Below are 15014 nucleotides of genomic sequence, written 5' to 3'. Positions count from 1 at the left end.
CATCCCAGTCACTCTGGCTGGAGTCTTGTGCCTTTTTATTTTTAAAACTGAACATGTACACAGAGGTGTCTTTCTTTGCTGCTGAAACGAGACAGGATATTTTTTGTAACCTCTAAAATTGCTATTTACAGTGAAGTGCCTAAGATTCCTTTTGTCCTACTTATAGTATTTTCAAATGAGTCATTGGAGCTAACACTCAAGTAGGAAGGCTAATTCAAAAATGTGTCTTTGCTAATTTTATAACAAGCCTGGAAAAAGATTAATAAGGTGCTAGATTGAGAAGCTACCAGTTTAGTAAGTATCTTAATAGGCAACAAACACCAGGCATTCAGTGTGCTGTACATGGAAGATTTGTCTAAGTAACAACTTTGGAAGCAACTGCAAACTCTGGAAGCCTTATTTGTTCACATCCTTCTTCTACTTCAAAGAGCACACACAGAAAGAAAAATAATGACTGTGGGAAATACCGTGGTATAATACCTGTTTGCTTGGTAAGTATGAAAAAGTTTCTTTGAGCCTATGTGCCCATTACATACAATTTTGATTTTTTTTTTCTTTAGCACAAAACTTCATACACTTATTGGACAATGAACAAATCATACTGGTTGGGCTTGCAAAACATACCAAGCTAAAAAGTAGTTGGCTAGAATATCAAATAGCCAGTCTAACATGTCTAAAGATAGTTTGAGGAAAATTGCAAAAAAACAATGATGGGAAGCAAAGCTACTTTTAGACTTAATTTCTTTCTTCTTGTTCTCTTTTTTTTATGAACAAAAATAAAATACATATTTGCAATGTGAAGAACACATTGGATAGGTAAGTATGACTTACAATAGATCAGGAACGAAAATATTAATACTGTAGCTTCTTCAACAATAACTTTCAAGTTAAAAAATTCTACTGTAGGTATTACTTTGACCTTCAATTCAGATTTCCAGGTGAGAACAGTGGTTTTCTATCAAGTCATTTTCATAGATTTTCCACCTTCATATATCGTGCACATTTGTTTCAGACACTCAGGCAAGAACTATGGTTTTACTCTGAGTTGTATATTTACACTGTGGTAAGAAAAGCATATTAGAGTTAATCTTCGCTCCTAGTAGCTATAGGGATATATTTGGGGGAAGGCTATATGCTTAGATTTTGGGTGTAATTTGCTAAACAAATTTGCTTTTATTTGGGTATAGCAGTATCTCAGCGGACCTATTCCTTGCAGGCATTATAATGTTTTGCGTTAATTGCCTTTCCAAAATGGCAATTAAGATAACTGAAGATCAGGGTTGTCCCATTTCAACAAAGTAGGGGAGGTGAGGCTGTAGAGGCATCAAGGTAAGGAGTGTGCATTCAAGCACCAACTATGTACTTTACTCTTCATCTGTATGCTGTGCTTTCCAAATAACAGGCTTGATAGGTCCTTATTCAAGAGACTTACAGTCTAAAAATACATGCAAGGAAAGTTGATGAAAAGGAGGGGAATAGAAGCAGGAATAAATGGAAAAATACGTAATTACCTTAGATAACACCATCTTCAGTCTAGTTAGGGTCTAGCACTAAGAGGCTGTTCCAAAGGCTTTTTAGAGAAAAAATGAGCTGGGTTTTAATGTTTAACATGATTACCTTGTAGAGAAGAGATATGTGTTGGCAGTGCTGGAATAGGCTCACACTGAGATGGCTGTGGGACAGAAAAATGAAGAAATTGCTCCCACTAAAAGACATGATTAGACTGTGATCTTTGTGGATCTGCCAGTACAAAGAAAACTCTTTTAGGTAAATCTGCTTGTTTTTACTTGTTTGGGGAGGGAAGGAGAGGGAGGATACTTGTTCTTAAAGTGAACATCCTTTAGAACTCTGCAGAAGGACTACCTAGCTTACATGACTTCACATTCGTTCTACCTGGGAATCTAATGAGACCTAGGGGATGGACTTCATACAGCAGGTATGGCAACAGAGAAAACGCATCTCCTGGATCCAGTTGATACCATTTGAGAGTTGGAACCTTGAATATCCCAGCCCCATCACAAGATTTAATCTTGTGAACCATTGACAGTTTTTTGGGATCGCAGTGCTCTTACAAATGTGATTAATAAACAAACTGCCATCACCCTGGCAGTGATAACTTTTTCAAAGAAAAACTGTTTTAATACTGCACCCAGGGACTTATTTCCCAGTGGAAAAAGTTTGGTTTCAGTTTATGTGTTCCCTTGTCCAGTTTTCCCAATCTCTTTCCCTCCTAGCAATGAAAACAATTATTTATTTTTATATGTCCTTTCCTGTTCAGCATACTTGTCAGTGTTGGAGCCTCTGGCCTACTTGTTTCCTGCTGCCAAAAATGGCCCACATTCTTTGGGTTTCAAATTCAGTACTCAAATAACTTTTATGTCTGTTCAGAATCCTCAAACCTGAGCCTTGGTTTTTGTAAACAAGCCTGCAAAACTACATCACCGATCTTGGATTCTTTCCAGATTACACTTTGTACTCTAATAATCCATTCCTACACCACCTAGATCTGGGAGAGCTCACATTTTCTGTGAGCGCTTGGAGAATGCTTTCCAAATGATAAAGCCAGAAGACATGGCTTTTAGCAAAGATTATGAAATGTGTAACATGAAGCACCTGATGGAAAAATGAGGCCAACCTCATACTAAATAGAACTCATTCCCAATAGCCCCAGAATGGGATGAGTAATGCCCACAAGTGTGTATTATGTGTTGTTATCTTGCTACTGACCCTGCTTTTCTGTAGTAGGTCATCCATTCCCAAAGTCATATTTATTCAGTTGCTGAAGAGTCTGAAATAGGGCAGAGGTAAATTATGCAATTGGCAGACCTACAGTTTTGTGATGAAATATATTGTACTAAATTGGGCTAGTGCAGTGTGAGAACCTTGCTCATCTTATGCTTCTCATTGCTGTCAAATCAGGGATGGACTACTGGGGGTTCGCAGGCGGTTGGGAGACTCTAGCTAAGATTCTACACAGTTCGGAGAACTCCAAAATCCCACTCCTGGCTGGCCCTTCCCCCACTCATCCCCATGCAGCCCATTTTGGATACAGGTAAGTGCAGGGCGCGTATGGAGGCTCAGGGAGGACGAAAAACAGATCTCCCAGAAGTCCGGGAAGGCTGGAAATGGGCCTATTTCTAGCTTCCAGAGATCCTCTGGAGCCCAGGGAGGCCATTTTCACCCTCCTGGAGGTTCAAGGAAAGCCTCCGGACCCCAGGGAAGGCAAAAATGCCCCCCGGCCATGGTGCAGGAGGCTGACTAGGCCACGCCCATTATGGCCATGCCGACCCAGCAACCGGGCAGAGAACCCATTGCTAAAATTTTTGAAGCCGACCCCTGTATCAAAAGCAGTAGACTTTCTCCTCTTATGTCAATTGGAAAACAGATTGGTGGATTACTGGATATAAAATCTTTATATTGATAAAGCTTATTAACTACGTAGGTGTAGTTGCCAGGACTGGTAAAGCAGAAGTGGACAGTCTAAAATATTTCTTAAGTAGAGAAATCCTGATTTGAAAAGAAATAAAAGAGTCATTTATAGTGCAATAGGTCAACAGGCCACCTTTATAGATAACCAGCAGACCAAAATATCATAGGTAATTAGCACACACCAGAATAAACCATGGTCTTAGAAAGAATAGCACGTATTAAGTGTGGATGTTAGACAATGGCATTTTCCAGTAGTTGAAATTGATTTCTCACTTTTCCATACCTGGGAAAGTGGAATTGAAGCTTTTCTTTTATTAATTGGACCAGGTTGCTACCAATAATGAAAGATCAAAGGATCAGATTGGAAAGTAATATTGAAGTTTTATCAGTAATCTAAAGTAAAACATGACATTGCACATCAAAGATGGTGTTCATGGAAACTATCTGTATAAAAAACCTCAAGAGCACTATGCCAGAGAAAAACATTCAGAGCTTATTGGAATTGTCCAGGTATTTCCAATTAATGTTCATTCAAGAAGTTAAAAGGATTAGGGTTAGGATTTAAGCCTCAGTGATTAAAAAAAAAGTATTTATTCTGTACATAGATTGTGGTGTTCAATAAATTCTAAGATATAGTTGTGTTGTTAACTGAAAAGTCTGGAAATAAGTCCTAGCACAGATCAAGCTTTAATTTCCTTCTGTATTATTTTGTAAATATTGTCAGATTGTGTGTTTGAAAATCTTTGTTATTCATAAAAAATAAAGTGAGAGTACAATTATGTCAAAATTTATATATAGGCTTGGGAATAAATTACAGGTCTCCATAAATTTACTCCATAGTTCAGCTCTCAACCTGCTGTAGTGGAAATTAGGATTCTAGGCTGCTTCTCCTACCCTTCTGAATTAATTAATAATTGGAAGGATCATATAGTGACATTTAGCAATTGAGACACACAATAAACCTCTCTATTCCCACATAACAAAGTGGTCCAAATATGTTAGTAGGGAGCCATAAATGAACTCCAACATCATAAGCATGGTCAGCAGCGTGGTTGTAGGAGGCCATGGTACAATCCTTATATACAGATATACAGTTTGTAGCAGTGTGTTTGTAGGAAGCCATTGTACAATCCTGTTTGATCCTTGAGGAGAGACAATATGATAACTTGGAATATCTAGAGATCTGTGGAACAGGGAAAAACTGAAAAACTGTCAGCAGGCATGAGTGGTGGTGATGATGGCCTGAAATGATGATACCTGACTTGAGACATGATCTTATAAGAAAATTCAGTCATAGTCAGAAACCAAGTTATGTGCTATTCAACAATTTCGATGGGGGAGGGCGGAGCTGGCATTGTGACAATACGGCATGCGATCTTGGAGGTCTGAGATCGCTACTGATATCTTTGCTCCTGGACGATCCAATTGGATCTAAACTGTCCCGAAGAAATGGTGAATGTAAAGAGCGCATCCTGTTGATCCCAGGGATACTGCAAAGTCCCTGGTAGATCCAGGAGAAGCTCTTTTTGCCAGCGGCAAAGAAGCAGCAATTAAAGCTGCTGAAGTTGGGACAGCTCCGAAACGAAAGAGAATGGAAAAAGAAAGTGTGCCGGTTTGGTGAGAACTTTTTCTTTATTTTAAGATTTGATAGGACACCCTAAGGAATCTGTAAAAGTTTTGACAAGTGATTAAGCGGCGATTTTAAACAGAAATGTCAAAGTAATATTTTTATTTTTATTTTTTTCTCATTGCTGGATTTTCTATACATGATTTTATATTTTGAAACTGGACTGGTTTTTTCTTCTTCCAGCTATTCTTTCTTCCTTTTTGACTTTATAATATTTTAGGCTAGAGACTCCCATTTAGTCATCTTTTTAAATATCTTTTCCCCCTTTTAATTTTCATTATATTTTGTTTGGAAAAGGAGGGGGAAAGTGAAAGCAAAAGAAACTTTGTAACACTGCCAACTAGAGGCTTGGAAATATTTTTTTTTTCTTGACCAGACAAAGCTGAGAAAGAACTGAGACTTCTTTTCAAGGACATTGCCTGTTTGATAAGATAGAGGGAAGAGCATGGGAGAGTATTATTGCAGGTGCTTCTCTGGATTTCTATCAACAGCTGGAGTCTGGTGTTGAAGCTTATAGAAAAAAAAAGGGTGGTAAGACTCTGGAAAAGAGTTATAAATTTTAACAAAAGCCTTGGACAATCAAACAAGGTGCAGTGTGCTCTTTTTTTTTTTTTTAAGCTGTGCTATTTCCTACTTTAACAAACCCCCTCCTTACTAGTTTACTTTTCGTAATAGCTATTTGGATTTTTGGCCTTTTGGAACTTGATTTTTGTCTTTCCTTTTGTCTTTTGAAGTCAAATTTTTATGTTTACCTTTTATTTTAAAGGAAAAGCTTTAGTATTAATGATTTCTTTCCTTAATTTTTAAGGGAGGAGCCTCTTTTCTTTTTTCTCTCTCCCTCCCCTGTATTTTTTTCTCTATTTACCTTACATATTGGGTTTTTTTTTGTGGCTTTCTTTCTTTTCTTATACATCCTTTTATGCCTGAAACCTCTTAATTGGATTAAGGTGTTGAAGAACCTGAAGAACTTTTTTTCACCTTTTTAGTTTTTTTACCTTTTACTTTTCTGCCTTTTTCAGGATTTAACAGTTTTTTCTTTTTTGTGTGTGTTTATGCTTTTTTCTTCCATTTTTGAGTTTTTACTGCTATCTAGCCAATCGATTGGATTAAGGTACACAAGAACCGGAAGAAAATTTATTATATTATACTACTACTACTACTACTACTACTACTACTACTACTATTTAGTTTCTTTTTTCCTACTATTTTTATTTGGAATTGCAATTGGTTATTTCACAAGTGGATTAAGGTCTAGAAGAACCTGAAGATTTTGAATTCTTTGAAATGAGTAGGAAACTAACAGCCCCTGGTTCCTCAACTTTTACTTCTTCCTCTTCACCATCTGGAGGACAACGTTCAATACAGACAATGTTACAGCAAGAAAAGGAACAGGAAAAAGTGACCCTGCAGATGATTATGCAAGGAATTCAAAATATTCAAATAAGAACAGAATATTGAACAAAGAACAGAGAACATTGAACAAAGAACAGGGAAAACCGATGAAAAAGTGGAGAACATTCAACAAATGATGTTGAAGTATGATGAGAGATTCCAAAAAAATTGAAGAAGATAAAGATATAAGATTGGAGACATTGATAGCAGATTAACTCTGGTTGAACAAGAGAATAGTAGGATGCTGAGATGGGAGATGGACAGATCAGAATTCTATCTCAGATTCCAAAACATAGAGGAAGAAAAAGGACAAAACCTAGCTGAGATAATGATAGAAATTTTGGCTGAAGCTTTGGAAATAACTAAAGAGAAGATGATGGATGGAATAGATGAGGTTTATCAAGTCTTCACAAGATATGCAATGAGAAATAGCTTACCAAGAGAAGTTCACATCAGATTTACAAAGAAAGCTATTAAAACGCAAATATTGCAAGTGGCAAGAGAGAAAACACTGAAATATAAAGACAAGGAGATTGTGGTTCTGAAACAAGTACCCAGAAGAGTGAGAGAGATGAGAAGCGAATACTGATTTTTGACCAAAATGCTACTTTAAAAAGAGGTGAATTGTAGATGGCTGATTCCAGAAGGTTTAATGTTCACATGGCAAGAACAGAGACATAGAATTGACTCAATTGAGAAAGCTGAATCATTTTACACAGAATTTTTTGGAGGGAAAGAGGAAGAGGCAGAAAAAGAAATCTCACTAATTGAATTCCAAGAGGACTGCCAAATGGCGACTGAAAAAGCAGAAGGTTCAGTAGGTGGAAATGTGGAAGCCAAAGAACAACGTGAACCAAGATCTACGAGAGCTGCTAAACCTAACTACAAAATATAATCATGGAAGAGAAAAAACTGATTACAATTAATATAAATGGACTTAACTCAGCTGTTAAAAGAAGGAAAACTTTCCATAAGTTAGAGAAATTAAAATTTGATATAATCTGCCTACAAGAAGTACATATCAAAAAGCAACATGAACAACTGTTGATACAGCCAAAATTAGGGAAAATATTTACTTCTTTAACACAATGCAAGAAAAGAGGAGTGGTTTTATACATTAAAGATATTATCCCAGTGAAATTGATCTATACTGATGACGATGGAAGAACACTAATGGTGGAAATAATGGATAATAATATGAAAACACTCCTGATTGCAATCTATGCCTCGAATGACAATCAAGAAGAATTTTATAAAAAATTACACATGAAAATAATTGAACTGGACTATGCTAATATAGTTATGATGGGAGATTTTAATGGAATTGTAGATAATAAACTGGACTATACAACACAGAAAATAACAAAGTAAAACAGAAAGACTCTCCCTAAATCTTTGTTTTAAATGGTAGATGAAATAAATTTAAAAGATAGATGGAGAGAAAGAAATGCTAAAACTAAACTATATACCTTCTACTCAAATAGACATTTATCATGGTCCAGAATAGATATGATATGGATGTCAACAGAATTGTTAGCTAATATTCAAGAAATAAATATTGAAACGAGTACTTGGGCAGATCACAATCCAATGACAGTTAAATGGAAAAGACAAAGAAAAAGATCTAGATGGACATTAAATAATACTATATTAAAGGAAAAAGACTTCACACAGTGGATGAAGAAAGAACTGGCTTTCTTCTTTAGAGAAAACAAAAAAGAAGATACATCAATCCAGAATGTATGGGATACAATGAAGGCATATGCCAGAGGCTTGATAATAGACTATACAAGGAAACGAAATACCATGAAAAGACTAGCCTCTAAAGCATTAGAGGATGAGTATAAAGGACTTGAAAAAGAGCTACAGAAAATGCCACAGAAAAAGGACATTAAGTTAAAAATGGATATAATCAAACATAAAATGGGTCTAATAGAAAAAGAAGAATTAGCACAGAAAATCAGAGGTACTAAACAGAACTATTTTGAAGATGCAAATAAACCAGGTAGATGGTTAGCATATAAATTAAGAAAGGAGAAAGAATCAAGGAAAATATTGCAATTAATAGATGACCAAGGCCAAGTTTGCTATGGTAGTAAAGAGAACAAGGAAATCATACGAGACTATTATGGGAAACTATACACACAAGAGAATATTGATGAGGAAAGAGTTAAACAGTACTTACAGAATGCTAATTTACCTCAAATACCTAAAGAGATTGAAACAATGTTAGAAAGCAATATCACAATGATGGAGTTAACTGAAGCACTCAAGAAGCAAAATAATGGAAAGGCACCAGGCCCAGATGGACTTCCGGCAGAATTTTATAAAACACTACAAGAATTGTTGAACCTTCCATTGCTAGAAGTTATGAATGAAGTTATGTTAAAGAAGAGGATACCTAAATAATGGTCAGAAGCTTATATTACACTCATCGCAAAAGAGGAGGCTGATCCATTACAAATCAAGAACTATAGACCAATTTCCTTACTAAACACAGATTATAAAATTTTTGCTTCAATGTTGGCAGAAAGACTTAAAAAATACTTAAACAATTTTATCCATCCTGATCAAAATGGATTTCTGCCAAAGAGACAAATTAAGGATAATATGAGAGTAATCTTGGACACTTTGGAATACTATGAGGCATACCCTGAAAAACAAATGGCTTTGATATTTTTTAGATGCACAGAAGGCATTTGATAATGTGAATTGGCAATTCATTTTATTACAACTGGAACAGATGGGCTTTGCTAAAAAAATTATTCAAGCAATAGAAGGTATATATCATAAGCAAACGGCAAAGGTAATGATAGAGGGAGAACTGACAGACTCTATTGATATAAGAAAAGGAACAAGACAAGAGTGCCCACTATCACCTCTGTTTGTGTTAACCTTGGAAGTGCTAAACAGAAATATTAGAAAAGAAAAAGATATAAAAGGGATGAAAATTAAACAGGAATTTAAGTTGCAAGCATTTGCAGATGATCTGGTTTTCATTTTAGAAGACCCACTAGAAACAGCATCAAAATTGATAGAAAAGATAGAGGCATATGGAAAAGTGGCTGGTTTGAAAATAAACAAAGATAAGACAAAGATCTTGACAAAGAATATGCTATCAAGACAAAAGGAAGAACTGGCGGATCTATTGAAAATTCAGGTCACAAATAAGATTAAGTATTTGGGGATACATTTGACAGCAAGATGCAGTACACTAAAAGAGAATAATTATATCAAACTTAAGCAGCAGATAGCATTAGATTTGGCGAAATGGGAAAATTTACAACTGTCATTAATAGGGAGAATATCAACAATCAAGATGAATATACTATCCAGAATTTTATATTTGTTTCAAACAATTCCAATTAGGCTTGGAAAAGATTACTTTGAAGATTTAAATAAAACTGTGTTGAAATATATATGGCAAGGAAAGAAAGCGAGAATAAAGCTAAAGCCTTTTCAAGATGCTAGAATAAGAGGAGGATTTGGTTTGCCTAATTGGGAGTTGTATTACCAAGCTATAAATTTGATGTGGGTTAAGGAATGGATAACATTAAGAAACACTAGATTGTTGACATTAGAAGGACATGATCTTTTGTTGAGATGGCATGCTTTTCTATGGTATAAAGAAACTAAATCACAGGGGTATTTTAGAAGACATTATATACAGGAGTCTCTGTGGTTAAACTGGGAGAAGACTAAAAGACAATGCGATTTGAAAATTCCAGTCTGGCTATCAACTATTGAAGCATTTTCTTATCCTATAATATATAAAAAGGAACAAACAGTTAGATATGGTGAAATATTGAATGAAAAGGGTGAACTTAAATCTATACAAAAATTAGAGGAACAAGGTATAAAGATGAATTGGTTTTCATTTGCGCAAATACATTCAGGGTATGATAAAGACTCTAAAACAGAAGGTTTCTATGATAAACTGACTGATTTAGATAAGATTTTGACAGGTACTGATAAAAAGGTGATTAAAAATTGTATGGATATTTATTAGAAATTAAACTAGAAGAAGAACAAGTTAAAGAAACAATGATTGCTTGGGAGAAGAATTTTGGATATGGGATTGATCTAGAGAAATGGCAAAAGTTGTGGTTTCAAAATTATAAAATGTCAATGTCAACAGCATATAAAGAAAATTTGTATAAGATGTTTTTTTTACAGGTGGCATTTTACCCCGACAAGAATATCAAGAATGTTCAAGAACAAATCGGAAAAATGTTGGAAATGTCATCAGACACCTGGCTCATATTACCATATGTGGTGGACTTGTGCGGATGCTAAAAAATACTGGACTAAAATCCACACATGGTTGGAAAAAATGACAAAAAAGCACATAGATTTGAAACCAGAGATATTTTTATTGGGAATTTTACCTGAAATATATAGTAAAGAATTGAAATATCTGATTGTAAATGTATTAACAGCGGCTAGGATTGTATTTGCTAAAAATGAGAAAATGCCATCACAGGAGGAAATCATTAAGAAAATATTGGAATGTGCTGAAATGAGTAGATTGACATCTGAAATCAGAGAACAAGATGATAAACAATTTTATAAAATCTGGGATCTATTCTATCAATGGTTAGAAAATAAAACATGGTAATGAAATATGTAGATTCTTAGAAAATAATAAATATATAAAGATGTATTCTTATTACATCTACAAAATGATTGTAGGATAGATTTGAGATAATATGAACTGGCACAAAACAATAAGTAAAATATGATTATTTCGTAAAACATGAATGAATAAAAGTATAGTCAAATGATTGATGAACAATGATATTAATATATTTAATACTTGATTGAAAATATGAGAATATATACAACGCAACTGTAATTGAAGACTATGAAATGGAAGCACAAAACAATTTGTAAACCAACCGGCACACTGTATGTATATATATGGAAGATGGCTTAATGTTTTTATGTTTTGTTTGTCTATGTTCGTCTTAAAAACCAATAAAATTTTTTTTAAAAAGAAACCAGGTTATGTATCCCAGTAACTTATTGCTTCATGGTGAAATTTCTCTTCTTCGTTTGACTGTGGAAAGTAAGCAGATGATATATGGAGGTTTATATCCCACAGTTGAAACTGAGCTTCCTCAAAATATGCTATGAATTGTTGGCCTCTTGTCAGAAATTAAAAAAAGCTGTTCTGGGGGAGAGAAGAGAGCAGCACAAGAACGAATGAAAAGACCCATTTTAGAGAAGAAATCAACTTTCACCGAATGGAAGAATTCAAGTCTTTGATATAGGGCACTTCTGTTTAAAGCCCAACGATACTGTATCCAAAAGCCTCTTTGGGTACTAGAGAGGAGGGAACAGATGGTTGGTGGTCTGAAGGCTTGGCACAGTGACAAATGTTGCCATGAAAAAAGCCTTAGATCTGACATCTGCTCTTATGAAAAACCATCCAAAGTGGTTTAGGTGGATGAAATAAGTCATTTTTAAGTATACCAGCATGTCTAGTTGATGGCTGTTGTGGCAGAACTGCAATGCTTTTTCTCCTAAGCAAGAAAGGACATATAACTGGTGGCTGTGGGTACAGTTTTCCCTATTCCAGAAGAAAGGGAAGGGAGAAGGTTCAGTGAGGGTTGTTTATCTAAACCCAGACGTATGGGTTCTGCTGTTGCTGAGCATAGATTCCTTTCTAGCCCCTAGGGCTGTCAGTTATAGAAGGCAGGATTTAATTATTTTATTTAAAACATTTTTGTAGCTGCCCATCTTTCAACCAACTCTGGGTGGCTCCTAAAGACCTAAACTTGTAAAATCTCATTAAAACTATAAAACCAAACTAATTAAAACAAGAGAAAACAGGTGCCACATCAAAGTTCTAAAGTGTTGGTCTTCTCCCAGTGCTTGCGGGAAAAGCCAAGTCTTCAAAGACTTATGGAAAGCTAATAGGGTGAAGGCCTGCCGAACATTGGGCAGAGTGTTCCATAGAGTAGGGGTTTTCATGGAGAAGGCATCCATCAGATGGTAGTATTTAGGGAAAGAGACTAGGAATCAAGATAAAGATTTCCTAGTGCAGAATAGTGATTGGAGCAAGGACATTGAAAATATTTTGACTAACAATATAAAACATCTATCTCCTTATTTTGTGATTTACCAAGATAAATGTTAGTCCCACTAGGCAGACTAGATCAGGAAAGCAACCTCAAATAAAACTATTTTTATTGAAATTGGGGATAATAATAGAAACTTGCAGATCTGATTGTGTTGTAGCCCATCCTCCTTATATTTCAGTGAATTAGAGAAGTATCTGCCTGGGCTGCTTCCGAATTTTATCTTACTGAAGGCCTTAAAAACAGACCATTCCTTTTGCCTCAGTAAGTGTTTTTGATGATCTGTCAATGTTATCTTCCTTACTTTCTACATTAAGAGAAACGAAAATTAAATGAGAAAAAAAATTGCTTAGTTAAATCAGCACCGTGTGAGCTTGTGAGAAGTTTTATAAGCATTCCAAATTCTTGTGGTAAGTTTCGTCCCCTAGAGGATATTCACCATTTTTGAGAAGCTAGTGCCAATCCTAAAAAATATCTTTGCTGATCAAAACCTCTTTATTAAAAAATTATTTTGGTTGTTTCAATAGGGAGGAGTTGCCCAGAAGGAAAATAAGAGGCTGTCTTCAAATTATAGAAGCATCATTATAAGAGCTGGTTTTCATATTGACAAAGAGGCTAATACAGTGGTGGCTAACCTTTTTGGGTTCCTGTCAAAAATTGTGCACGCACTTGCACACTTATGCTCGCGTGCCAGCACCCAGAAGGCAATGCATGTGCCCCCATGCCTCCTATGCATGCACGCATGCACGTACCCACCCCCCTGCCCCACCCTTACCTGTACTGTGATTTTGGGCCAGTTTGAGGCCTTTTTCGGCCTCCCAGAGGCTTAAGGAAGGCTTCTGAAGGCTTTGCAGGCTGAAAACTAGGCCTGTTTCATCACTTCCAGTATTTTTGGAAAAACAGGAAGTGATGAAATGGGGCTAGTTTTCAGCCTGCAAAGCCTGCAGAAGCCTTCCTCAAGTCTTTCAGAGGCCGGAAAAGGCCTCAAACCAGTCGAAAATCAGCTGCGAGGTGCATGCATGCGCAGTGAGGTAAGTGCCTGAAGCTCGCATGCTGGCACAAATGGCTCTGCAGGCCACCTGTGGCACAGGTGCCATAGGTTCACCATCATGGGGCTATTAGTTATTTATAAACAGTTTCCAGATACAAGCAAGTTAATCTTGTCAAAAAAATACAAAAATCTTCTCATTTATAGACAAAGTCTTTTTCTTTCTCTCTCTCTCTTTCTTCTCATTTAAAAATAGAATTGGCATTACACTTTTTTTGTTGCTGCTTTAACTGACTTCATAATAAACCTAATCAGTCATCAGTTGTTCTTGGGATTAGCCACTTCTAATCCAGGCAGTTAGTGAGAAATTTGAGAACAGTATGTAGACAGAGAAAAAGAGAAGGGGAAGAATAGAGGGAAGATGGAAAGAGGAATATTCAGATTGTGGAAGGCATTTTTTACATGCTCAGATGCACACATTTTTTTTAGATTTTTTTAAAATTCTGCCTTTATTATTTTTGTAAATAAATCAAAGTGGTGAACATACTCAATACACCTTCCTCCTCATTTTATCCCACAATAATAACCATGTGAGGTGAGTTGGGCTAAGAGTGATTGGGTAAAGTCACCTAGTCAGTTTTCATGCCTAGAGTGGGACTAGAACTCACATCTCCTAGTTTCTAGCCTTGTGCCTTACTACACACCTAGAGTACTGCATCCAGTTTTTGTTACCATACTATAAAAAAGATGTTGAGACTCTAGAAACAGTGCAGAGAAGAACAACAAAGATGATTAAGGAACTGGAAGTTAAACATATGAAGAACGGTTGCAAGAACTGGGCATGCTAGTCTAGTGAAGAGAAGTACCAGGGGTGACATGATAGTAGTTTTCCAATATTTGAGGGGTTATCACAGAGAGAAGGGGGTCAATCTATTTTCCAGAGCACCCGAAGGCCAGACAAGGAATAATGGATGGAAACTGATGGAGGTTCAACCTAGAAATAAGGCAAAATTTCCTGACAGTGAGAATAATCAACCAATGGAGTAGTTTGCCTTCAGAAGTTGTGGGTGCTTCATCACTGAAAGCTTTCAAGAAGAGACTGGACAGCATCTGTCAGAAATGGTATAGGGTCTTCTGCTTAGATGACCTACAAGGTCCCTTCCAACTCTTATTATTCTATTCTAATCTGGTATTTGGATTTGTTCCTTGCTGATTTGAAAATGCATCAGTTGTATTTTCCTTCTCATTCATTTCATGGACTCTGGATGGGAATTATCAGAGTTACAGGAAGGCACTGAGCTGGAAAAGGCTGTCATAAGAATCCTATCAGTGTCTAGATTAAGGAACCATTGTGAGGCAGCACCTGTTTGGATCCTAACTGAATTCAGTCCTTCTTTCAATATTCCAGTTGGGGCTGGCAGTTGCTCTAGGGATTAAATTATTTAAAGCCTTCAGCTGGCCAGCGTAGGCAAGCAATAGCTTGTAAAACACTTAA

General features: G+C 36.1%; 1 long non-coding RNA gene across 1 annotated transcript; it reads left to right on the top strand.

The window, feature by feature from the left end:
- The first annotated feature begins 262 nt into the window (after nt 1-262).
- On the top strand, nt 263-11442 carry LOC148128136 (uncharacterized). Its single transcript, XR_015740915.1, has 4 exons — nt 263-491; nt 1625-1767; nt 2920-3052; nt 10625-11442. It is a non-coding gene; the product is annotated as an uncharacterized LOC148128136 (long non-coding RNA).
- Nucleotides 11443-15014: the final 3572 nt, after the last annotated feature.

The sequence above is a fragment of the Pseudonaja textilis genome, chromosome 1, assembly GCF_049901715.1.
Source record: "Pseudonaja textilis isolate UNSWEBS1 chromosome 1, rPseTex1.2, whole genome shotgun sequence".
NCBI lineage: Eukaryota > Metazoa > Chordata > Lepidosauria > Squamata > Elapidae > Pseudonaja > Pseudonaja textilis.
Note: the sequence above shows the minus strand (reverse complement) of the source record. Positions and strands in the feature narration are given on the sequence as shown.